Raw genomic sequence first — 24,130 nt, forward strand, 5'->3', positions numbered from 1 at the left:
AGCTTTGCCGGAAACCTGGGCCTGTGGTCTCTCTACCAAGTCATGCCATCTCCAAAGGCTTTGCCCCAAGGCTGTCCGACCACCTTGCTGATGGACTGAATGGCCCTAAACTCCTCAGACAAGCTCAGATCAAACCACCAGGCATGCGCTCATTAGATTAATACCAGAAACATCCCTTAAAGCAACAGGTTATGGAGACCCCTGTGAGCATAGGAGGGAGGAGTGGAGCAGAGCTCTCCCGGCCAGCAGGCTGTCAGGGCGCAGGGTTTGCATAGCCCTTAAGACCCAACATCCACTCAGAGGAAAGAAGGGTGGCCACCTCCTCAGTGTCAGCGATCTTCAAACTTGGGAGCACCCCAGACTAGAAGGGGTACATGGGCAGTATGTGAGAGGAGGAACTGACCAGGGACAGGAAATGTGAGGTTGGGAGTGTTGGGAAAGGTCACCTTCGGTCCTAAACAGGTCAAATGCAAACAATTACATGGGTGGCGAGGACCAAGGACAAGAAGGAGGTCCCTTACTTAGCCACAGAGCTCCACATTTGCTCAACAAATCCACATGTGGGGCTTTTGCGGGAGATCAGGCCTTTTCTCAAGTTAGCTGAGATGACAGATGCTGGTCCTGCAGTGATTTAATGTACAACAATTTTGTTCCTTGATTCAGTTACCATAGAAAGTTCAGCCTCTTTCCATGAAGTCAAGAAAATCAGATTGCTGATATACTAGTTTGAAGAAGTAATAATAATGGGAGTTTTTCATGCTTTTTTATTTAGTTAAAGTAGCTCCCTCCATTCCTTTTGTGTTTTTCCACATACAATCTTGGTCAAACAGGTAAGAGAGGAGCCAGTCTGGTGGAGAAGGGGACTCACCAGGCCACCTTTCTTCCCTCCCCTGGTGAAACCCTAGTCCTAAGCAGCAGACAGAGTAAAAACCACTGGCCTTCCCAGCTGTGGCATTTGATGATTCTGCTGTAAATTACTGGGAGGGGCTTAAACACATAACCATGGTGGTCTATTGTAATAGCAAGGTGGCTGGTTGTGGCTCATGGAGGAAAGTAGCATTGGGGTCTCCATGTCCCTGGGTTCTGTACTGGCAGCTCCAACCAACCAAAGATCCAACATATGTGGGAAAAAAATATTGTATCCATTCTGAAATGCACAGACTTTTTTTTCCTTTTCATTAGCCCTTCAACAATATAGTATAATCAGTAATCATATTAGGTATCATAAGTAATCTAGGGATTATGTAAAGTACACGGGAGGACACGTGCAGGTTAAATGCCAATGCCATGCCATTTTTACAAGGAACCTGAGCTTCCGAGGATTTCAGCATCCATGAAGGGCTGGGATCCCGAACCAGTGCCCCACAGATCCTGAGGAGTAAATGTATTTTCATCTTATTTCAGCTGTGAAACAACCTCCCCCATAGTTTGTCTTTGGAGTCCACCTGGGCCTCACCAGCCACTTGCCATGTGACATTGGTCAGGAGACCTCTCTGGTCCTCAGTTTCCTGGGGGGACCTGGGGGAGCCCAGTGGCTTTTCCACTGTGCTCAGGGGAGTCGAGTCCTCCCCCACTTCTCTTCCCCACTCTATCCAGAACAGCACTGCTCTTCTCTATTTTATACAGTGTGGATCCCTGTAAAATTTCCTTTGAAGATAGGCTTTCGTGGTCAATAAAAGTTTGAAATCCTCCAGACTGAATAATCTCCTACATTCCACCCAGCCCTGACATTCTTGATTCTACAAATCACCAAGTTACAGACTATTCACAGGAACAAACAATCCCCAAAGAAGTCTCCAGGGGCTGGGTAGGCGTGAGTTATGTATTTGTGCATGTGTGATTTTTTGGTTTTGTTTTCTTTTTCTTTTTAAACTGTCAACATTTTTTTTCCTTTTTCTTTCTTTCTTTTATTTTCTATTTATTTATTTATTTATTTATTTATTTATTTATTTATTTATTTATTTATTTTTGGTACCTCTGCTGCTCACACACAAACCACATGCAAATATTTCACCTGGAAACACTGACTGCTCTCAAGTGATTTATGTGCAAAAAGTGCCTGCAGGCCAGGTGGGGCTAGCATTCTTCTGTGCCAGCCCAACCACGTGCTTTACACTCCCAGATGGAAAAGACCCTGCAGCCTGCTGCCTGCAAACAAGGAAAGTGACTGCAAAACACAGCCCTTTCAGGCAGGTACCTACACCCAGGCCTCCTGGTTCCGCTGCTGGCCCTAGCTCCATCCCCCAGCCTTTCCCTGAGTCTTGTCCATTTCTCCCAGAAGGAAAAGGCAAGAGAGACAACTCAGTCCAGTAACCATTTCAAGACAGTGACGTGATGTCAGAAAACATGCCTCAAAGGGGCTGTCGACTTGTTAAAGTTTCCAAAGGCCTGTTGGAGGAAACTTGCAGTCCCAGCCCCATCTTAATGCCACAGCTGCAGACGCAGCCTGAGGGCAAAGCAGAGTTAGGGCTAGTTCTCCCTGGGTGACGGGTAATCCTTGGCATCCTGTATAGACAGGCCTTCGGGTTCAGCCTAAGACTCCAGCAGAGGGGAACCAGTGAGAGGAAAACCAGACTCTGAAAAACCATAAGTAATTTGTATTTCTCTTTGGATGAAATAGAAGCTTTATTTTGAGAGAGGATGGAGCACACATGCTTTTCTGATTATATTTTCATCATGCCACCAAAAATGAACTGATAAACAGATTATAAGGCTGAAAGAGCTGGAGATCATCTGATTTACCTCCCTCATTTTAAGGATGGGAAAATAGAGAGGGGTATGGGAAGCTTCCCTGCTGGGACTCATCCAGTTATAGAAGCAGAACCTAGGCTGGACTTCAGGCCACTGGTCATTCCACTTAGCCCCAAGCCATGGGTCTTCAGCTGAAGCCTTCATTTTGGTGGCCGCACACTGTGGTAAGAGCTAAGAATCTGCGCAGCACATGTGAGAACACAGTGCTTGTGTGTATGGGGGAATATCAGGGCCATCAGTGTGGTTGTTCAGGTTGTGCCCTGCACAGTGGGACCCACTGAAGAACAAATGGGCTCTGAAAGGCAGCTCACCCTCTGCTCTCCCTGAGCCTTGTACCTTGGTGTCTGCTTGGCAGAAGTATGTCTTTGTCTAATCTCCAAAGAGAGGCTAGCAGGAAGGCAAAGTGTTCACAGGGAGAACACTGGAGAAAGGTCCCAAGAGGAGTTTATTAAGCAGAGAAAGGAAGGGTGATACTTTGTAAGAGAGAGGATGTGCAAAGGACCACTCCTGGGGACACATCAGAGTTGGTAGCTGCTGCATCTCCTCTGGCTGAGCCCAGTGTCCTGTGACACCGGGGTCTCCATGTGAAGCCTGCCTTGGAGGAAAAAACCAGAGCATCTCTTTGGACACCAACTTAGAGTAGAAGGTTCTAGAGCACATGCCTCTGCCTCCCTATCACCCTGTTCCAAGGGCTCTGGTGTCCTGACAGGAGCCTTAGAGACCTCTGTCACTATCACTATTGTACACCTTGCTGCTTTCTGGACACCCTCTTGCAGCCTCCCTCCCACCCCAGGGGCCATTGTTCCCTATTTCCCCACTTCCTGGGAGAGAGGAAGTCCAGCAGGGAGGCCCACCCCAGCTGTTCTGCCTGCCCTAGCAACACCCCTCCCTCCATCCTTCAACTTCTGCAGCCTCAGGAAAGGTCTGAAGACACAGATTCTACATATAGGTGCAGCCGGGTCCTCCTACCCAGCTAATATTAGCTCTTTTGTGGAATCTACCAGCAGCATCATTCCCTTTTCTTGGCTGTGCTGGTGGGAATTCTGCTTATAGTAAGGCAGGCTGAGCCAGCAAGACCGGGGAACACACCGAGCAAGTACCACGAGAGCTCCCTTACCCGGGACTACGCCAGGTGATTTATAGAGCTCCTTTTCAAACACAAGATTTATGATTCTGTGAATTGGGAGGCCTGGGGAACAGGTGGGGGTGGTGTGGGGAATGAGTGGTTCTGGTTAATTGAATTTGTCAGCTTCCAGATGGAGGGGGCAATAACATTTGTTGGTAATTTACTCTGAGCCAGGGATACTACTAGAGATTTGGCACACGTGATTTCATTGAATCTTTCCAGCAGCCCTATGAGAGAGGAGGATTAGTACTCTGATTTTACAGATCAGGGTACTGAGGCTGGAGGGAGTGAAGACATGAAAGCAACTTGTCTTATGACAAATGGTTAGTCACACAGAGATGAGATTTGAACCCAGGGCTTTGTGACTCTAAAACCTCTGCTTTTCATCATGCTGTCGGTCCACTTGCTTCAGCCCTGTGAGCAGGCTACTTCTGTGTGGCCCAGAGTGAGGGCCAGGGAGGCAGAGAGCTGGCTTTGGAGTCAGGGACTTGAACTCCAAGTTGGCTGTTGGCAGGCCAGCTGAGAGTAACTGATAAGGTTACCTGAGCCTGGGTTGGGGTACAGATAAAGGAATCCCCAAAGTGCTTCTGGCCCTGCCTCTGAGAGTCAGTATTGTTTCTGATGGTCTTCATTATTTTGCAGCCAGTTCTCCGCCCTGGCTCAGAGAGCAAACTGAACATGTACTGACCAGGAGGCCCCAGAGCAGCCTTCCTGAGATCAGCTCGCTGTCTTGCAACTCCTCTCTACAAAGTGAAGGAGAACTACAAGCCTAACTCTGCCTAAGGCAGCCTGGTGTGAATGAGAGTCTCCTCATTTCCCAAGTTTGCTCAGAAGAGAGAGAAGAAGGGAGCAGATCTGCGAGGGAATGGTGGGGAGGTGAGAGCATTGTTGTCATGTGGTTTCCTACCTTGTTCCAACAAGGATTCAGGGCAAAAGGATTTAGGAGTTGCTGATGCCTGAGAAGATGGTGGTCCTATTCCCCCAAAATGAACAGAGTCAATGAAGACAGTTGATAGAGGCTAGAAACACAAAGATCTAAGCTGGTCCCCACCAGGAAAATGAGTCTGGCTGGACACACTGACTGATGACTGTCCCATAGGCTTATTCTCTGGCAACTGCAAAAAGGCACCCTCTAGAGCAGTCTACCTGGCCATCAGCATCTGGGGCAGAGACTCAGAATCCAAGACCAGGGCTGACTTGTATTGAGGAAGCTGGTGGCTGCTCTGGAGAACCTCTATGAAGCCTTCTCTTCCCAGACTCCAGACATCAGAGGAGTTTTCCCACTTAGAGCAGTATTCGAAGAAGCTGCTTCATTTTCTCACTTCATGTGTGTTGTATTTTATTGAAGTTAAACTGATACTAACACTCTCCTTTCTAGAAACCTCTCCTGGACCATTTCTCTGAGGAAGGAGGCAGGCCCATTAGTGACCCACTCAAGTGGCCCATGACAATCTCTCAGGAATTACTCAGAGCTCACAGCTCCCGAGTGGTGCTGGGTATGTGTGTGCATGTGCACAAGTGACAGGAGAGTGTGGTGACACTGTCACCATCAGGAAATCACAAACAACGGGATTGTTTTCAAGGTGAGGCAGGGGTTCTGCATCTTCCAAGAACCAACAGAGCCTGAAGGGAAATCTCACAGGCACGTCCACATGAGCATAACCAGTTAAGTGCACAGGGGGCCCAGGAACACAGACCTACCTAACATGCACATCCAAGGTCAGACACACATGCACATGGAACATACACGTGTGTCTACACTGGCAGATACCTGCATAGCTACTTATATATTTGCAGCAGTGGATCAGCCCTCTATATGTCTTAGGTTCTGCATGGGTGCAGGGAGGGTGGTCCTTCCAAGCTGGGAGTCCACCACATTCAGGACTTCCTTATTGGTCTTCAGCTCTGGAGGAACTCAGAGAACTTTCTAAATTGCCAAGAGGTTCATTTTCAACATGTTTCCTAAATGCCTTCTATCCAGAAGGCCTTGGCGTGTGTACCCAGGCAGAAAATGAGCAACACAATCCTGCAGCGCTTGACTTCTAAGAGAGGGGAAGCAGATAAGATAGTGTTAAGGAGAGAGAATGGCAGGCAGGGTGATGTAGAATAAGCTTCCTTGGGTCAAGTCCAACAGCTTCACTCCAGAGCCCAACACGAGGGGAGCACTCAGTAGTGCTTCATAGATGATCGTTCAGTGAATTAATTCAGGGCTACTAGGCCCACCTTCCTTGGTCTCTCTGTCCTCCTCACCACTCACAGAATTGAGTCCTTTCTCCTATGGGTTTTTTCCTAACCAGGAAAAACCTCATGCTCCCCACCCTATCCCCACTCCTGCCCCCAAACTTCTTGTTCTTGCTCCACTGAATTTCATCCCATTTCTTCAGGACTCCAGGGCCTATGGGGTATGAGACCTTGGGCAAATTTTCCTTCTGCCGGGAATACCTGATGCTTCCTTTTCTGTCTGGAAAATCACTTCTCATCCTTCAACATGCACCTCAAATATCCCCTTGCCATAGTTTGAATGTTTGAGTCCCTTCAAAATTCATGTTAAAATTAAATCCCTGATAGGACAGTCTTAAGAGGCATGGCTTTGGGAAGTGATTCAGTCATGAGGGTTTGGCCCTCATGAATGGACTAGCACCTTATAAAAGGAGGGCATTACCTAGACTCTTTTGCCTTTCTTCCATTCTTCCATGTGAGGACACAACATCCATCTCCCTTGGGGAATCCAGTAATAAGGCGCCATCTTGGAAGAAAAGAACAGCCCTCAGCAGACACCCAACATACAGACCCCTGGGTCTTGGACTTCCCAGCCTTCAGAATCATGAGAAATAAATTTCTACTATTTAATAAATTATCCACTCTCAGACATTTTGTTATAATAGCACCAACAGACTAAGACATGGTTCTCTTGCAGCTTTCAAAGTTCTTTCCTTCTACCTCTCTCTTTCCCAAGTCAGAACTCACTGTAGCCTCCAAAAGGCTCCCAAAGATCCTTCTTCATCCTTCTGTGGCTGTCTTCCCACAGGGGCTAGCTTCAGGGGGCAGCCACGGCTCACTTATCCCAAAGCCTTGCCCTCAGTAAGCCTTGCCCTGTAATTGGGCCTTGTGAGCACTTTAGCTTGCTTCTCTCATTTGGGTGGAAACAGAAGAAGCAGTAGATGTCAGGTATGGAAACCAGATTTAGAAGGAAGCAAGTCTAGGTCATATACTATACTAAACCTTTCTCTAGGGATGCTGCAAAAACACATTGCTTCTCTAGGGACAAGTTCTAGGGTGTGATTCCCATCTTTCCATCTTTTGCCTCCTGGCCTGTGACTCCTGCAGCTTCCCGTCCCACTTAGCCTTCCCAAAGCTCTCTTCTTGGGGTGCCTCTGGGTGTAAAAGCATCATTAAGGACACATCTCTCCCAGGTTAAACTCTTAACTCCCCAATGCACAAGAGATGCCATACTGCTGTTCTGCTGGAGAAACTGGGTCAGCCAGGCTGGGCTAGTAGTTGTTGGAGCTAGGGGTCCTGTCTGCTCCCTTAGAGAAGCCTCAAGTGAATTAATACCTGGTTGGTCCACTTGATAAAATAAATATATAAAATGAGATGATTTGAAATCTTCTTTATTGATTTATTTAGATTTCTAAAAGGTCACAGTCAATTCTTTCAGCAACTAGACAGAAACCTGGAATGAGTAAAGAGTTGGGAGCTAGAAATAAATTCAATGACAGAAACACTGGACTGTCTTCCCACAAGCTAAGTGAAGCATTAGCTCTGCACAGAGAGATGAAGGAGACACAGCCCAGCCCTCTGAGAGCCCCATGGTCAAAGAAAATCAGAGCTTCCAGGTTCAATGCAGATTCTAAAGCACTTTCTCAATACAGTGACATGCCTGGGAATGGCACAGGCATCATTAATGCTTACTCCCCTCTGCAACCTGCAAAGGAAGTTCTTATTCCACAGAGGAGGACACTGAGACCCAGAGAGTTAAATGTTAAATGACTTGTCCAGGATCAAGCAGCCAGTGAGTGACTCCAGATTGGAATTCAGGTCACTAGCTCTTAGCATTGGTGGTCTCACATCCATTACAGACTAGGACACATTTTCAGTCTGGTTTATAGTGGTTTCTTAAGAAAACTGGAGAGGCCTTTCTTCATATCATTGTAATAAAAAATCTAGGAAGCAGCATTAATGTAATGTCCCTATTTTACCAATGAGAAAAGGGGTTCAGTGTTATCTGCCCCAGCTTGGAAATAATTGTTGAGCTCAGAATTAAAATTTTTTTTGAAGGGGGATACTGGGGATTAAACTTAGGGGTGCTCTACCACTGAGTTACATGCCCAGCCCTTTTTGTTTTTTATTTTGAGACAGGGTCTCAGTTGTTGAGACTGGTCTAAAACTTGTGATCCTCCTGCCTCAGCTCCTGAGTGGCTGAGATTATAGGCACACATCTCTGCACTCTGCTAGAAGTAAACATTTTTGAGTCCCACCTCCTGGCAAGCTGAGATGGCCTTTCTAGAGCAATGGAAGGGAAGATGAAGTCCATGGGATGGGCAGTAATTAATGACAGGGTGCCAGGAGACCCACATTTCATCCAAGGAGATTCTCCAAAGTCTTGACCTGGCCTTTGTTATCAGATCTTATTTTAGATCTGCTTTGGTACCACTGGACTCCTTTTGAGACAAAGTCTCAAATCCTTAATACTTTTAATGTCCCAGCATAAAGTTCAGACTCCTTCACAAAGTACACAGGTCCTTTAAGACCTGTCTACTGGGCCTCTCCAAATTACCTTCCAGCTGTTCCTCTAAGCCCTCGTGAATGTCTTTGAATATAGACTCTGCTCTCACTGCATTCCTGGCTCTGTAGGACCCCTGGCCCTGTTCCACAGCCCACTAGGCAAACCCTTCTGCATCCTTTAAGAATCTGTGTGGACCACTTTCTTCTGACATTGTTCATCTTTGATCCCTCCTCCCTCCATATTTCTGTGACTTCCCTTATATGCCCATGTTAAAGCCATGTTCATGCTTGTGAGTAAATGAATAGACTCCAGTGTGCCCCATAAGACTGAGTGCTCCCTGGGGCAGCAAGCCCGATGGATTCCTTTCTGTGTGACCAGACACTCCATTAAAGGACCTGGCACAGGAAAGAGGCTTAATATATAATTGTGGAATTAACTAATGAAGTCACTGTATGAATGAGTAGATGGCCACAATTTCAAGCTTCTCTCCTTTAGAAATGTTCAGGACGACATCATTATCTGTACTGTAGTGAAATTGTTGCATTTCAGGGTGTAATCTTAGATCCTTGTTTCTGTGCTGCAAGCAATTTCAGCCAGGGATATTTTTTCCTCAATTTCACATATTAAAAAGTAACAAAAACAAACACTGGACTCTTTTGTTAACCTCCTTGTGGATATTTTGATTTTCTAGGAGGACAAGGATGGATTCCAGGGGAGATAATGGTATGAGCATTGGTCTTGTTCAGCATGTGGTGGAGAGGCCAATCTATTATCTGTTATGGAGGAGAAAGTTTTGCTTCAAAGGAGCATCCATCTAGGCATTTGTGCTCAAACGTTTAAAATGCTAAAATTGTATCTGTTCTGTCCACCCTTGGTCCTCAGTGATCAGTGCCTCAACTAGCCTCAGTTTCAATGTCGAGAAATTCAACGGCCTGCCCACAGAGAAATTTTCAAACTTCAATCCAATACCAAGTTTCTAGGATTCATAGATTCTTTTTCTGACACAAACAAGCAAAAAGACATAACTGTGAGCTGTCATAAGCTTTATGTTCATCATGACTTTTAAAAGTTTACAAAAAAGAGGCAAGATTAACACTAATCCATTACAAAATCTTGGGAGAAATAAAAGAGGGAGGAATAATTCCCAGTTCATTTTATGATTCTGATACCAAAATCAGACCAGGACACTACAAAGAAAAGAAAATTATACAATGAAACCCCCATAAATGTAGACAGAAGAAATTCTCAAAAAAATACTACTGAGCTAAAGCAACAACGTACAGGAGTATATACCATCGCCAAGTGATTCATCAAGATATGTAAAGTTGGTTTAGCCAACAAAAACAATCAATCTAAAACACCATATTTAGACAACAAAGGACGAAAAACACATACATGATCAAGTCAATAGACACAGAAAAAGAATTTAACAAAAGCCAACACTCTTTTATAACACATACACATGCACACATACACACACACAGAGTAACATTCAACAAAACTATGAAAGGAAGTAATCCTCAACTTGATAAAAGTCATCTTTGAAAAAAAAATCACAGCTAACATTGTACTTAATTGTCAAAGACTGAGCACTTGCCCCTTAAAATTAGAAATAAGAAGTGTCTGCTCTCATCACTTCCATTCAATATTGGATTGAAATTTTAAGAGAATTTAGCTAAGAAAAATAAATGACAACACTCAGATTCGGGGAAAGAAGAAATGGAACACTCTTTACTCATAGACAACAAGATTTTAGACATCTAGAAAATTTTAAGGAATCATAAAAAAAAACTACTATGAATTAATAAGCAAGTTCAACAAGGTTGCAGGATATAAGATCAATAATTGTAGTTCTACCCACTAGCAATAACCAATCCAAAAATACAACCAAGAAAACAATTCTATTTATAATAGCATCCAAAGGGAAGAAGAAGAAACTTAACAAAATAAGTACCATACTTGCATTCTGAATATTATGAAACATCATATAAAGAAATTTTAAAAGGTTTAAATAAATGGAAAGATATGCCATGATCATGGTTTAGAAGACTTAATATTGTATACATGGCAATATTGACTAGCAGATTCAATACATTCCCCATCAAAATCCCAGCTGGATTTTTCACAAATAGAAATGGACAGTAGGATACTAAAATTTACATGGAAATGCACAGGACACATAATTCTTAAAAATCTTGAAAAGGAAGAAAACATTTGGAGAATTTTCACTTCTACACTTATCATTTTATAAGCTACTATGAAGTAGTAATCACAACAGTGTGATATTGCAAAAAGGATATCCATATCCACATCAATGGAATAGAATTGAAAGTCCAGAAATAAACTTCATCTTTATGGTTAATTGATTTTGAACAAGAGTACCAAAACAATTCATTGCGAAAGAAAATATTTTCAAAAAAATAATTCTAGAATAATTGGATATCCAAATGCAAAAGAATAAAGTTGGACCAAGATACCATGCAAGATAAAAAGATTAACTCAATTATTACCTTATGTACATGTATGATTACACGAATGGTGTGAATCTACATTGTGCCCAACCATAGAAATGAAAGGTTGTACCCCATTTGTGTACAATGAATCAAAATACAGTCTATAAAAATAAAATAATAATAAAAGTGGTTAACTCAAAGTGGATCATAACATGCATGTAAAAACTAAAACCATAAAACTCTTAGATGAAAACACCAGCATAAATCATCATGACTTCAGATTAAGCAATGGTTTCTTAGAAGATGTGACACCAAAAGCACAAGTGACAAAAGAAATAAATTAGATTAAAAAAATTGGACTTTGTCAAAATAAAAAACATTTTCACTACAAAGGACATTATCAACAAAACTTTACACAAAAATACAAAGAACCCAATCAATAAATGGGCCAAGGAACTGGACAGACACTTTACAGAAGAAGATATGCAGGCAATTAATAAATATATGAAAAAGTGTTCATCTCTAGTAATTAGAGAAATGAAAATTAAAACAACTCTGAGATTTCATCTTACTCCCATTAGAATGGCTGTTATCAAGAACACAAACAATAATAGATGTTGGCATGGATGTGGGGAAAAAGGCACACTTGTACATTGCTGGTGGAGTTGCAAATTGGTGCAGCCACTCTGGAAAGCAGTGTGGAGATTCCTCAGAAAGTTTGGGATGAACCCACCATTTGACCCAGTTATCCCATACCTCAGTTTATAACCAAAGGACTTAAAATCAGCATACTACAGTAACTTAACCACATCAATGTTTATAGCAGCTTAGTTAACAATAGCTAGATTGTGGAACCAACCTAGATGCCCTTCAACTGATGAATAGATAAAGAAAGTGTGGTATATATACACAATGGAATATTATTCAGCTATAAAGAAAAATAATATTATGGCATTTGCAGATAAATGAATGAAATTGGATACTCTCATGCTAAGTGAAATAAGCCAATCCCCAAAAACCAAAGGCTGAATGTTTTCCCTGATAAGTGAAAGATGATATATAATGGGGGTAGGGGGTGGGGGGGTGAGAGTAGAATGGAGGAACTTGGGAAATGAGAGGGAGGAGGGAGGTTATCAAAAATGGTGGAATGAGGCAGACATCACTACCCTATGTACATGTATGATTACACGAATTGTAGGTATCCACATTGTGCACAACCATAGAAACAAAATGATGTACCCCATTTGTGTACAATGAATCAAAATGCAGTCTGTAAAAAATAAAAATAATAATTCATAAAAAAAGAAAAATAAAAAGAATGAGGGGAAAATATTTTCAAATCATAGATAAGTAACTCATATCAAGAATATATAAGGAACCCTTATAACTCATCAATAAAAAGACATAACTCAGTGAAGAGATGGGCAAAGGATTTAAATAGACATTTCTTCAAAGAAATTTTTTAAATTGACAAAATCACATGTAAAGATGCTGAACATTATGAGTCATTAGTGAAATCCAAATTAAAGCTACAATGAGATGCCATCTCAAATCCACAAGGGTGTCTAAAACAAGATATGATAAAAAGTTTTGGAAATGACATTAAAAATTTTTGAAAATTAATATATTTCCAGTGGAACTGTACAGTGGTACAGCTACCTTTGAAAACAGGTTGACTGTTCCTGAAAATGTTAATCATAGAGTTACCATGTGACCTAGCAATATCACTCTTAGATCTATATCCAAAAGAACTGAAAATAGATGCTCACACAAAACTTGTTCAAAAATGTTCACAACAGCATTATTCGTAGTAGTCAGAAAATGGAAACATCCCAAATATCCATCATCAACTGATACATGGATAAACAAAATGTAGGATGTGTGTATAAGACAGAGAAAGAGAAATAAAGTACTGATACATGCTACAGAATGGATGAACCTTGAAACCATTACACAAAGTGAAAGAAGCCAGACATGAAGGCACCATCTTGTATGATTCCATTTATATAAAATGTTCAGGATAAGCAAGTCCATAGAGAGAGAAAGTAGATTAGTGGTAACCAGGGCTTGGGGGAGCAAAGAATGGGGAGCAAATGCTAATAAGGATGGGGTTTCTTTTGGGGGTGATGAAATGTTCTAAAATTAGATAGTGGTGATGGTTGCACAATTCTGTAATTATTCTACAAAATGGGGAATTGTATACTTTAAAAGAGTGAATTTTATGGCATGTGAATTATATCTCAATAATGCTGCTATAAAAATATGCAAGAAAGAGACTGTAGGGAATGTGGAAAAAAATGGAAACAGCTGACTTGCTAAAAGGAATGAGATGGAAGGTGGTTTTATTTCCTTTCCCGTTATTGTTGTATTAATGTTGTTTGTGCAATAATAATGTGAACAGAAGAGAGGGGTAGAAAGAGAGAACCCAGCATAGAAAATGGGCCATAGCTTTTGAGTCCAGAGGTCTGGGTCTGTTCTTCCTTTCTGTGCTAGTGACTATGTGCTCTTGGGTATGTGACTTCACCTCCCTGAACCTCAGGTTCCTTTTTGTAGAAGTGGGAATAACACCCAACCTTCCAAGCTGCTGTGAGGATTATATGTGGCCTTTCACACCCAGAGAAGATATGTAGCAGGTGCCCGTATTGCTTATTCACCTTCATCTTCATTTATTTATTCAAACAATTATGGAACATCTGTTGTATACTGGGGATATAAATGAACCAAGATTAGACCTCATTTTAAAATGTTTTGGTGTTTAGAAAGGAAGACAGACACAAAACAAGTTCATTAGGAAGGGTAATAGTAAAGATGTTTATGTGTAGCTTGCTGGACAGGCTATGTGCCTAGACAAAATACATTTCTGAACTTGGGATGAGAGCTATTAGTGAAGGGGCCAGACCAGGAAATGAAAACTGGCAAAAGAAAGATAGAATCCATAACCACAAATCCTTACGCTGGCACGTGGCTGTTCTGTCCTGGGATTTCCTGTGTATCGGCACGTGGGATTCTGAGAATGCCGGCAAGGAAAGGATTATTACCCTGCTTTATAACTAAGAAGACTAGTCCTGGAGGGTCAAGAGAGTGTGTGCTTCGATAAAGGCAGCACGTGGGGCCATAGCTGCCTCTTCTTCTGGGAATCCTTGGTTACACCATGAGGAAGGAAGATGGTGGGGGAGTGAGGTGCCAGAAAATGAGCCGTTCTCCCCAAGTCATGGTTGGGAGGAGGTATTAGGTGTGTGACCTGTTTCCCCTGGGGTCCAGTGAGAAAGCAGGCCAGATGGAAAGCCAGGACCCATACAGCCCTAGATCATCCAACAAAGATTTCATGCATTCCTTGAGGAAATACGTTCAGTGTATCAGGAATATGTTCTGTGTATCACCAATGTCTAGTAAGTACTTCTCCAGTGACCTCATGGTCAGTGTGTTGATTCTTCTCCCTGCCCTTGAGACCCAATATGAGAGCTCAGAAGTCACACATTATAGACCTGTGGGGCCCATGTCTTCTGGTTAAAGCACACACACACACTCACACAACAAAAACACCAGCCCAAAACTCAAGGGCAAGGAGGTGGGACACTGATTTGTGTTTATGTCCCCAAAGGTCTTGTTTAATATCTGGCACAGAATTGGGGCTTCAGTGGGTCCTTCTTGACAGCAGCCTAACTGATCTTGAGTTTTATGAAACCTTCCCTCTGAAAAGGCAAGAGATTTCCCTTTACCAAACATATCTTTCTGGGAGGAGGGTGACTGATCAGAGTTCAGGCATTCTGCCCAAAGACCCTAGTTGGCCCCCCAGAGACACTGCCAAGCTTTTGGTGGTTGGCCAACTGATCTGACCACAGTCTCATTTATCAAGAGCCATAACTAGACCATGACTTGGCTTCTGTGTTAGCCCCAGTCTGCTGGCCCTGACAGCGAGCCTGTGATTCCAAAGGCTCCTTATCACTGGAATATCTCCAGAATTGAATGAAACAGACCACTGTAGGCCCAGGGGCCAGGCTGTGCCCAGAACTCTCAAACCATCCTGTGCAGGGAGAGCAGTGATCCACAATGACCCGTTGGATTCACAGGACAGACCTAAGACAAGTCTGTCTCCGTCTCTTGAAAGATATCTCATCTTTGGAAGCACCTTTACCTCTCTGAGCCTCAGTTTCTTGTTTGACTAAAGTGGATGTAATGTCTTATTAAGGAGGCTGTGTAAGCTGCTCAGATGGACAGGTTTATCAGGGATTGTTGATGGATGATGTGAGAGTGTGATGACAGGAGAGTGTATGTTGAAAAGAAAAGAAAGAAAAAAGAAAGAAATCAGGGGAAACTGTGTTTAGTAGAGAGAGAAGTAAACAAGCTAGTGCTCAAAATGGTCAGAGGGCATAATAAGGGAAAATATAAGAAAATCACATTTTCCAGTAGACGCATTGGGGAAATTCTCTAAGGTCTACCAGTTGTTCGATCTTGAAAGCTCAATCATAACACTGAAGACCTATTATTATACCATTAATAAATGTCTCCTACAGATGCAGAGGGCAAAAGTAGCAAATAGGTTCCTTATCACGAGTGAATTCTGGCTGATTGATAACATTTACTTGGCAAATTGCATTTGAAAATGTTCCAAGACCTCATCTGGATGCGAAGGTAAAGAGGCTGTTTTAATTGGAGGTGTCTGCAGTGGGGAGGAAGGAAAGAACAGCAGCCTGTGTACCACGTGAGATGGATGCTGTCACATTACAGCCAGATGCCCCCTTGGGGATGGAGGTACTCACTCCTCCAGTTTGGGGGCTGTTGCTGTTGGCTGCTGACAGATCTCAATTGACTCTATAAATGATCCCTAGTCCAAGAGAGCTGTCATTTGGGGGCAGTCCACAGCTGTCACTGCAGTGGGCAGTAAGGTCAACTGCCCTTGACTTGGTGTGAAATATGTGAAGGGTCATCCCAGCTCCAGCGCTCCTGTGGGGCCAACTGAAGTCTCCCCTGTAACTATACTATAGCTCAACTGTTCCCTCCACCCAATCTTGCTTCCCTTACCCCCTTTTAATTGTTGGTCCTAAAAGCACATCCTAATGAACTTTCTGCATGCAAATCTCTGTCCCTGAGTCTGGCCCTGGAGAACTCCACCTAATACATTATGTATTTGCACAAGCTATCCCCTCTCTGCCTAGTTAATAGCTTGTCATCTGCGCTTACTTACTCTTCAGCGAAGACTCACATTAGCCAATGAGAGCAACACATAGTCCATTAGTCTTCTCTTTTTATCTTGGCAGCAAGGAAACTCAAAGTTCTCTATCCTTCCTTCTCCTTTGCCTATGGCAGAGGTGAATTTTGCTTTAGACTTTGAGGCTCTCCAGTCTATAAAGGCTAGGTTGGCTCCATTCCTCTCATTCCCAATTACTCCTCTTCCCACCCTGTAACCCTAAAAGAGATAGATAGCCTTTATCCACAACTCACTTTTAGGAACCATTAGAAAGCAAAGTACCAGGAGGAGGAGGAGCAATATGTGTTAATGACAATCACTGGCATGATGCTTTCAACTCATATGTATATATTATAGACACAGCAACTCTTTGAGGTTATTGTCATTTCTTTTGGTTAAATGATTTTCCAAATCACACAGCAAACTTATTGCAGAATCTAGACTGGAATCTAGGTTTCTTGGCAGACAGTTGTACAGATTTCAGCCCAGGTAGAAACTGCTTTGGGGGCCTCTGCTGCACTCTCAGGGATCATTGCAGTATCTCTAGAGAACACTGAAACACCAGAATTAGTTCAAGGGTCTTCTCCCATCCTCTGTTTTTACTGCTGTGGGGCCCTGGGATCTTGATAGATCTTGGGTCCTGCTTTGAGCACTGAGAGCATCATGGAATCCAGGAAATGATCTAACAATCCAGTGCCCAAATCCATGCTGCAGCCTGGACAAGTGGCCATACTGTTCCTGTTTGGAACACTTTATTGGTGGGGAGCTCACTACTCAGAAAGCTGCTTATTGGCATTTGCAGGTAAATGGATGCAGTTGGAGAATATCATGCTAAGTGAGATAAACCAATCCCCCAAAAACCAAAGGCCAAATGATCTCTCTGATAAGCAGATGATGACAGGGGGTGGGAGGGAGGCAAGAATGGAGGAAAGATGAATTGCATAGAGGAAAAAGAGGAGTGGGGTGGAGTGGGGGGAAGGAAAACTAACAAAATGAAACAAATATCATTAACTTATGTACATGTATGATTACATGAATGGTACAACTCTACTTTGTGTACAACCAGAGGAACAACAGTTGTACCCATTTGTGTACAATAAAGCAAGATAAATAAATTTTAGAAAAAAGAAGGCTGCTTATCCTGTTGTCCTCTCACCTATACAACTGGAACAAAACTAAAAAGGAAAGCTGTGCCATTTAAATGAGATGATAGATGCAAAGCACATAGAAAGCACTCAGTGAATATTTTTCTCTATTTCTGTTAAATGTACAATAAGCAGACAGAATCAGCCTATAGGGAGTATGTGCTCAGCTCCAGTTACTGACCTGGACATGTTTCTAGGGGGTTACTCAATCCTTACACAGTCCTAAGATAGAGCTGGAGAAGTACAGAGGTTGGAAATGTGGTCTTTTTGGCCAAACCATTTAGATTTGAGGTCTGGCTCTACCATTTGTTTGTGTGACCCTAGAAAAATCACTCAGTCATTCTGTTTCTCAATTTCCTAATCTGAAGGATGAGGAGACAATATGTTATCTACCTTATTAGAGATTGTTATCTAAGTGCTTAAAATTCTGCTAGGCATATGGTAAATACTAAGTGCCATTTTACAGACCAAGAAACTGAGGCCAGGAGATTGAATCATTTCTCTAGGGTCAAATGGCTTAATGAGGGGCAGAGCTTGGACATAAATCCTGGCCTGCCTGAGTGAGAAGTGCATGCACTTTCCTTTTATATAACATTTCCTCTGTTGTTCCTTTTGCCTTTTGTTTTGCTTTTTAAAGAAGAGGGGTGGGAGATGCCCATGAGGAATTCTGCCAGAGAAGCTGGTACTTTCGGTTCATTTGAGAAGGCTGCTTGTTCTCAACAGCACAGCTGAGTGAGTTTGGGAGTCAGGTTCACAGGCAGGTGATAAACCGTGGTGCTACCTGCTTGCTGAAGAGACACACAGGGGTTGAGAGAGCAAAGACCTACTCAGGCTCCTAGATCTGCCACTGCAACCAAACCTGGGCTTTTGCTTTGGTGGGAGGAAAGGATGGAATAGACAGGTCACCAACCTCCACATGAGCATGTGGATTGGTGACTCTTGAGTGACTCTGTGGCCCTGAGATGGTCTGATAAGCACTTCTCAAAGATAGGGCAATCATTTTTGCTCTGTGCAGCAGTGACTTGAAGGTTGGTCACTGGCTGATGGTACTGCTGTAGGATGCAGCTAGTACAAGGCAGTGCCTCTGTTACACAAAGGAAGGCTTGCATGGAGGAGTAAAATTCAAAATATTTAACAACTGATAGGCACAGGCAGCGACCAAACAGATCAGACGCTGCAGTAAAAATGAACGTCAGCTGTAAACAGCAGGGTCCTGGAGTACATCCCAGCCACACCTTTGCCTTGGCAGCAAGGAAGCCCAGTGTGCAAACAGAAGAGGAGATGCAGGGTGAGGGTCCAGGAGTCAACAGAGAATTGTCAGTTTATCTCATATGGAAGTCCCAGAGAGGATTCCCTACCCTGCCCCACCCCAGGGCTCTGCGGAGTATACTTCAAAAGCCACTGAAGTGCAGAAAAGAGTAAGTGCCTTCAAGGTCCAGCTTCAAGACCTAGCATCACCATCTCCCTTGGGTGCACAGGACTAGCCTCCAAAGCAGCAAAGCCCTGATTCTACCTGAAGACATGTCCATGAGGTTCCAAATGAGACTGTCAGAAAGTTACTCTGCTTACCTTTCCCTTTGCCAGGAGTGCTCATCCCTGGCAGCCTCCCAAGGCAGGTGCTCCTGCTCTAGTATTTATAGATGAGGGCACCAATGCTCCACACGGCAGTCCCCAGGATTCAGAATGAAGGCTGGAATTATGCAACATGAGCTTTGGCCTGTCAGGAATTCCATCAGAATCCTTGTTCTGTCCAGGTAGCCCCCAGAGCCACTCCTGGCCCCTCTCTTTGCCAGCTTGATCTGCCTCTCTGCTGCTTGACTTTCAGAGAAAGCACATGCTCCTGCTACCTTTTGGACAAAGTCACAAGGGGTCAATTATTTGTGGCATTGAAGCTGGAGTACCATTTCTTGGGCTTGCATAAGATGAAGCTCCACATGATGAAACAAATCATTGGTCCATGAGGTCCAGTGGGAAGGTACTAGAAGGGAAGGCCCTCCCCTGAGAGCAATGTTCCAAGACTGTTCTTTCCCTTTCATTCAGTCTTACCCACCAACGAGTTTGCTGTAGTGGACCTGTCAAACCAATAGCTAGCCCAGAGAATGCAGCTGAAACACTTCCCCACTGTTCACAGAACTCAAAAGATCATGTCTCTTGATGTTGACCCCCACTTGTATCTTACAAATTGGATCTACTACCCAGGAAAAACACCCTTTTCCCATTAATCGTGTTAGTGGCTCTTCATTCTGTCTTTCACATATGACTATGAATTTCTAGCTTTCACTAGCTTCATCTCTTCTCCATGGAAACCTCATGCAGCCCAAGATTAGCAGGCCCTGGATTTGAGTGACAGCTTCACAGGAATTTGCTGAAGGAGCCCTGGGAATCAAATATGGCTATGAAGTACCTGAGGACAACTGGGGAGTGCATCTGGATGAGACAGGACATCCACTGAGTACCGACTCTCGTGTTAGTCAGCCCAGGTCCCCTCCCAGTTCTGCCACTTATGCCAGTCATGCAACCTGGGACAGTGACTCAAAGTCTTCAAGACCTTTTCTTTAGTATAAAATAACAGTAAGTATCTTATAGGGTTGCTGTAAATATTAAACAAAATAATATGATCGTGCATGATATAAGGATGTTTTTATCAGTGATGGTCTCATAAGATTATGAAAAGTTCTTACAGACTAGTGACATAGACAGTATCACATTATAGCATGATACATTCCCCACATATTCATAATGATGCCGGTATAGACAAATCTACTTCATTGCCAGTCATACAGAAGCGTGCGTAGCACATGCAATTACGTACAGCACATAATATTTGATCATGATAATAAGCAACTGCGTCACTGGTTTATGTATTTACTATACTGTATTTTATCATGATTTTAGAATGTAATACTTATGAGAAAAGTTTACTATAAAACAGTGTGCTGTGTTATGCCAGCAGCAGCTTCATGCATCTCACGTTCACTGTGTCTCTTGAATGCATCAAGAGGCCACATACAGTGATTGACCTAGACCATCTGGTTTGTGTAAATACATCCGATGATGTTCACACAATGATGAAATCCTCTAACCTGATGGTTCTCAGAATTTATCCTGTTGTTAAGAGACCCAAAACTATACATGAAGCACTTAGCACATGCCTAGCATGTAGTCAATAGTTCACTCATTATTAATATTGTTAATCATTCAAACATCTATTGATCAGGTGCTATAAACCCTATACCTTGCTGGGAGTGGAGCCGTCAGTTTCTACCCTCAGGATCTGCATGGTCCAGCAGAAGAGGACCACAGGAAAACCAACAATTAGAATGCAGCATGGTGAGTGCTTTGTTAATGATTATTTTTTAAAAGAACACTCACTAATAAATGACCACTGTTTCTAGATAGCCACTGTGTGCTATGTGCTTTATTTAAGCTGAAAGCATAAGCTTTCTAGTCCTAGAATCTGGGTTCAAATTCCAGCATTATCACTAAATTATTATGTAATCTTGGGCATGTCAATTAACTTCTTTGAAACTTAGTTATTATGAAAAAGATACAAGTTAGAAAAAAATACATACCCATCCCCCAAAATACCTTGCACATGGTAAGTGCTTAATAAGTGTCTATTGGCCAGAGGAATTGAATAAGCATTTTGAGAAGTGACTAAGAGCAGGTAGAAGGCAAATACTGGGTGGCTGCTTTCTCCCATCCCTGGAGAAACTGCCTAGGAAGTTCTGAAGGCAGGCAACAGGTCCACCAGGGGTGTGTGACAAGATTGATGCCAGGTGGCTTTTCTGATTCACAGTCAATTCTGAACCAATGACTGCAGCCACAGTGACTTGAGACTGACCACTAGGGTGCAGTTGCTGGCAAGAACCAGGCAGAATGTTCCAAACAGCAGGCTCTTCAGGACCAAGGTGGATAAAAGGCAGAGGGGTATAGGAAAGAAGCACACCATGCACCAACCAGGTTGGATGCTCTGGGTTCTACCAGGCATCGCTAAGCTGGCATTCCCCTAAGTGCACACTGATCAGGACGGCTCATGCTGACTCCAGATCAGGCCTTCTGAGCTGGCAATAGACAAGTCACATCACATTTCTCTTTGTCCCAATTTCCTTATCTGTCTACTAGAGTAATTCTGCCTTTAATGCAGGGGTGCTGAGAGAATCAAATGTAAAAGAACCTTGAGAAATAGACGGTATCATAAAAATAATACATTATCATTACTGTCATCATTACTGCTACTTCAGCGGCTGCATATCAGTCTTTTACTATGTGTTGTGGATTATCATTAATACTTCCCACAACTTATTACCTAAGAAATGAAGAAACTGAGGCTGAAAGAGTCATGATGACCACTAGTCCCTTTTATTGCCTCTGTGAATTCAGGAAAGACACCTCTTCCCCTGGGCAGCTGCAGCAGCTCTGGGACAGGTAAATTTGGCAAGTAGAATGAATACAGGATGGTGATGAGTTCCCACTTCCCCTTGACTAGACAGCAATACACACGACACACCGTCAACAATGGTTTGCAATGACCTGAGCAAAATGTTGGGTCGATTGGTTCAATAAAGACCAAGCTAGGACTCACATGCAGGCCTGTTATATTACACAAGTCACAAGCACCCCAGGTGGGCAATCGCTTGTCTGGAGCCAATGGTTCCTCTGTGGACCACAAACACTGGCTGCCCTTCCAGTGAGTGTGTAACTCAGCCCCTTGCAGGCCTGTGTGGGGATGAACAAGAACGATGCAAACAGAACTGTACACCTCAGGGAGCGCTGCGAAGGAGGCCTGCGAATCACAATGCAGCAGCCTCAGAGCTTAGCCAATGCCCAGAGAGCAACAGAACTGCACAAACCCAGACCTGTTTACACGAATGAACATTCTTGTAGTGTGGCCTGATAAGTCTGTTGCTAAGCCTGCCTTGCTTCCTGTCGCAGAGCACCTGGCTCTCAGCTCAGGAAAGATAATCACTGTGGGAACGGGCTCTGCTCCTGAGACCTGGCAGGTTGCTTGCAGTCTAGGGTGAAACCTGCCTTTCAACAGGACTTCGCCTCTTCCCGTGTCAGACCAGGGGAAACCCAACCCTTGAAGGAAAGAGTTTACACACACACAGTCCTGCTGGCTGTCTGTAGCCATAAGTGACCCTTGGGGAAAGGAAGGTGCCCCGGAACTCCCAGCTCAGAGTACCTCCTGCACAAAGACCTTAAAGTTCCCTGCTGGGACAATGGGAGACACAGGGCACATGGGCAACTATCATCTGTCAGTCCCAACACCAGCCCTGTCCCTGGTGAGGTCCAGGCAGAGAGATCACACAGTACTGAAGTGGGAGTGGGGGCTGTGGAGGGCAGGAAGGGGGAAGGACTTTGGAGAGATCAAAACGAATAACAGACATTTTTATCTGACCCCAAAGAAGAGGAGTAGGGACAACTGGGTGATACCAGCCAGAGTGAAAGAAGGGGCAGCCTCCCCTAGACATGAAAGAGTTTAATGAGGCTTATTAAAAGCCCATTTTGGGGTTCTGCTGAAAAATAATACCCATGGTTTTTTTTTTTTTTTTCCATAAGAATTGCTTCCTAGGGATCACACACACACACCACACACACACACACACACACACACACACACACACACAGCACCCCCACAGATTCACACTCACATTGCTCACAAATCCTGTCATCTTCACATCCCCACACTTCAGGTACCTCTACCTCAAGGATGCTACCATTTACCACACACATATAAACTGTAAAACAGAAAAAGCAGGTCTAGTCCCGGAGGTTAGTCATGCACCCTTTGAAATTCCAGACTTTGAGGCAATCCAAGAACTTCCTCCACAAGGAGTTGTCCTCCACATAAACAAACAGCACAGCCTCTGATCCCTATCATTCTCCACGCTGTGCCTGAGGCAAGGCAGTTCCACAAAGGCAGAAGCTACCAGCTTGCTTTAGTCCGGGATCATTAAGCTTTGGTGGGAAGCAGCAGCCTTCGGCAGGGTCACTGCACAAGAAGGTGGCTGTGTTCCCTGGACCTTGGCAGATTCTCTCTGATATGCTAAGTCTCAGTCACTTGGAGGAGGTCCTGGCCCCAGGCAGATTTCCCTCTGGTTACCAACACGCCCAGAGTCCATGGCTGCTTTTATTGTCAGGAAGGGAAGGCATTGCTTCTGCAACAATCAGCTAGACACAGGAAAGAACGTCTTGCAGAAAATTAATCCCACATCGGCATGGGCTCCATCCTAGAGCCTGTCTCCCCAACCTCATCCCTGCTGCCAAGGGCTAGGGTACAGAAATACCCATGCACAAGCTAAAACCATCAGGGGGAACCATTTGCTATGGTTAGAAACTAATGCTTTGAAGTTGGCAAGGCTGGATCTGGGGTCCAGCCCTGAGTCCCACTCCCTGGATGGCCTTGGCCAACCTGAGCCGTGGGTTCTCCTCTGTTGATAGCAGTAACAACTTCTTTCCACCTTACAGAGTTGTGTGAAGATCACAAAACACTCTACCAACTATAAACTCCACAGCAGATTTTAGAAATTCTCATGATGAAACACTATTGAGGAATGGAGGAGCTCATAAATTGGGCTGTGATCTCCTCAAGGGCAAATGCTATCCTGTATTGAGCCTGTCATCCCCAGGGCCTGGGACAGAGACTAACACAGAATTTTCTGTAGCAAAACAGTTGGAAAGAACGAGGGCAAAATAAAGGAAACTTTGTGTGACGTGGCATTCTGAGGGTCACAGAGC

The 24,130-nt window shown here is 43.7% G+C and overlaps 1 protein-coding gene across 8 annotated transcripts in view; it reads right to left on the reverse strand.

Annotated features, from left to right (window-relative positions):
• Positions 1–24,130, reverse strand: part of TENM4 (teneurin transmembrane protein 4) — a 737,381-nt gene that overhangs the window by 544,403 nt on the left and 168,848 nt on the right. The window lies entirely within an intron of this gene.

The sequence above is a fragment of the Sciurus vulgaris genome (genome assembly GCF_902686455.1).
Source record: "Sciurus vulgaris genome assembly, chromosome: 11".
In the NCBI taxonomy this organism is placed as follows: Eukaryota; Metazoa; Chordata; class Mammalia; order Rodentia; family Sciuridae; genus Sciurus; species Sciurus vulgaris.